This window comes from Coffea eugenioides, chromosome 2, assembly GCF_003713205.1.
Source record: "Coffea eugenioides isolate CCC68of chromosome 2, Ceug_1.0, whole genome shotgun sequence".
In the NCBI taxonomy this organism is placed as follows: Eukaryota; Viridiplantae; Streptophyta; class Magnoliopsida; order Gentianales; family Rubiaceae; genus Coffea; species Coffea eugenioides.
The window spans coordinates 71,027,407-71,030,737 of NC_040036.1; positions in this window are offsets into that span (position 1 = coordinate 71,027,407).

Below are 3,331 nucleotides of genomic sequence, written 5' to 3' on the forward strand. Positions count from 1 at the left end.
TCATGCATCCAAGCCGAATCATCATATGGAACAGCTTTATGTCTCCTACTTCAGACTGACTGCGTTCTTTGTAGTATTCAATCCTTTGAAGTCAGGATTTGCACCACTGATAAACTAGATAATTAATTTCTTCGCTGATCACATTCGGAACTCAAGGAGCACTCTGACACAAATGCTGAGAATCCAACTTGCAGAGGAAGCCAATCGTGAGAACAAGAGCTTCGCATTTCATCCTTTCTCTTCGTCCCATTATAAAAAGCAGGAAGAACCAGATTCCTTTTGCGAGTAAACCTCCTCGGCTCGATAAATTAGCCTGCTAAACCGTAAGTACTTCGAACAATGAGTCCTTTGGTGTTTTAAATTGAAACACTTCTGACCAGAATCCTTCTTGAATATAGGATGCATATCTGTTATAAATACGCAATGGTTGAGGCATCAATTTACTCACAGCTCGAAGACAAACTCTCCCTCGTTTCCTTTTTTCTTTCTTTCCACTAGCGTTGTTGGATTGCTGCTACGTCTCTGCTTGCCGTTGCCGTCATTCATTGTTTGCTAATTTGCTTGGCTCTGCTACCTTTTCAACTGATCAATTTCGGTCGACACTCTTGCTGAGCTACCCCTGAATTGTTTTAAGGTATGCACGATTTCTTCTTTGGTAGAGTTCAAAAATTTTTTTTTTTTTATTATATAACTAACTCCCAGGCCTTCAATTCATCCATGGACACGCTTGCTCTTATATTATCCCAGCCAGAATAGCTTTCATGCATGAATCTAATATGCCTCTTGAGTTCACGGTACCATTCATACGGATTAACCGATGAATAACTTGAAACCTGCATGTTAAGCTGCCATAACTCAAACTTACGAATCTGAACCATCGACTCATCATAGGATAACATGATTCCCAAATCCCGAAACTCGTGAGTAGTTAGCATATGAATCCTTGCATGGTGGTTTTTTTTTTTTTTTTTTTTAAACATAAGTAGCTCTACCAAGTCGCGTTGGAACCTCGACACTTCATGATCATCTAACCAAGCAAAGTGGCCTTTGATCAATAGAGACAATTTGCAGTTGGTTATCACCGTTGCCGAGCCGCAAGCGTTAATCGTCATCCATTGGTTGCACTTGAGCCAATTGCCGTATCAACAAATTGCCGCCGCCGCCAGAGCTAGTCATTATCCGTTGGAAAATCCTTCGCTTGCCAGGTATTTGCAGCTTCATCAATTTTTTTTTTTTTTTTTACTTGCAATATTCAATTATTACAAGAAGCTTTAGTCAATTGAGATGCTTAGAGCCCCCACGATTTTGCTAAATAATTTCTCAAAATATTGCTTGAAAAAGAAGCTTGGGTTTCGGCTGGAAGGCTGAATCTAACCGATTGACACTTGGCTCAAAATATTATTGGAAGCACCTTTAAATATTATTCGAAATCATGTATGCCCTTTAAATATATATATATATATATATATATATATTTTAAATGAAGATTGGCTCAAAATATTATTATTTTTTTTTAACCACTCCTCGGGGCTGAAAATTTAATCTCAAAATATGCACCATTTTTTGTGTGTGTGTGTGTGTGTGTTTTTTTTTTCTTTTTGGTTTTTTTTTCATCTATTAAGAAAGTACAAAACATGATACTTGAGCAAAAATTTTCCCCCTTTTTTTTTCGCTAAAACTTTGACCTTAATAAAAAAAAAAAATTTTTTTTTGTTTTTTTTTGTTTTGAGCAAATATAACACCAAATATAATACTTGAGCAAGCCCCTTCCCCTTCTTTTGCTAGAACTCCAACCTTAACTTAATTTAATATTTTTTTTTGCCCCATCCCATGTCAATATCTCAATTTTACTAACTTGTTCTCCTGTAGAGAGCCCACCTTGTGCCCAAAAAGGAGGTTGAAACAACTTCGGGGATTTGAAGAAAGCCGCTGATTAGGTAATTTAATTACCAGAATTTTGTAAGAAATTCCCTTCATCGTCTAATACTTTCTTTTTCAAAATTCCAGCAATCATGCAAATTAAGGACTACGCCGTGCCAGTGCCGCATATTTCACTGACGGATGAACGGGGAGGAACTCAATCAAAAAGCTTGTCACTACATGTTTACAAACCAGCAATCGGCCCGCTCGCTGAATCCTTCATACCCCTTGAAGGATGCTTTTATCTCGAAGATTGGACTAGCAAGTGGACCAAGGAAGTGGTGGCACCGTCGACTTTCTCCACTACATCGAGGGAAGAAGAAGTGGTCGTATTAAACTCGTCACTTCACAATGGAGATCCAGAAATAGCCAAATTCACGCTTCCGTTCGTGGGCTTCAATGTTGACAAAGCTACATGGAAAACCCCTTCGTCCTTCTTTGGTGAGGCGTGCTTCACTTCTCATTATTGGGAGTGGGTTGAGGACATGCTTGGAAGGTATAAAGACGTACTCACATGCGCTGGCATATTTGAAGCCGTCTACGCGTCGAGATACTCCTACGACCGCTGTGAAAATATCTTGCGAGCCTTCTTCAAATATTGGTGTCCCTCGACGAACACACTTCATACGCCCGTTGGGGAGTTGTCCATCACACTTTGGGACCTTTATCGACTCGGTGGCCTTTCGATCGATGGCACGTTTTTCGATAAAGTTGTTCCTACGGCGCGGGAGCTCCTCACCCGTGACAAAGAAGGGAAACCACTTCTCCCTGAGAGTTGCAGGCATCTTTTTTCGGCTTACTACCACCTCTGGACGAATGACCAAGGGGTATGGATGAAGGACTGGATTCGCTTCTGGTTCAAAGGAAAGGCTAGGTATAGGGCTCCTCCGAGTAGAGCGAATAGAAGGAAGACCACATCTAAACCAAAAATGACTTACAACCCTTCTGGAAGCGTGGAGCCTTACGACCTTGCCAATACGAATGACTTCAATGTCCCTTTTGACACCCTGGGTATCCCAGGGTCTCTAAGAAAGGAAACCTATATTGCGGCATTCATAGCGTGTTGGATTTGCAAGTTCCTTTTGCCAAGCAAAAAGGTCGACCGTATTCGCCCAAGTGTCTTCAAGGTTGCATGCTTAATGGCTACAGGGAAAAGATTTTGTCTTGCAATTCCCGTCCTTGCGAGCATATATCATGGGTTGAGGGAGATCGTCCACGCCCCTAACCTTGGAGAATGTGGGGTAACTTTTCCAATCCATTACGTCTATGCTTGGATTGGCCAATACTTCGACGTATATTATGAAAATCATCAAGTAGCCACCACGCCCGCATGACAAGATTTAGTGGTGAGAAAATGGTAATATTTTATGGCCAATTGGAAGCTGAGGAAATCTTCAAAGAAACGAATCCC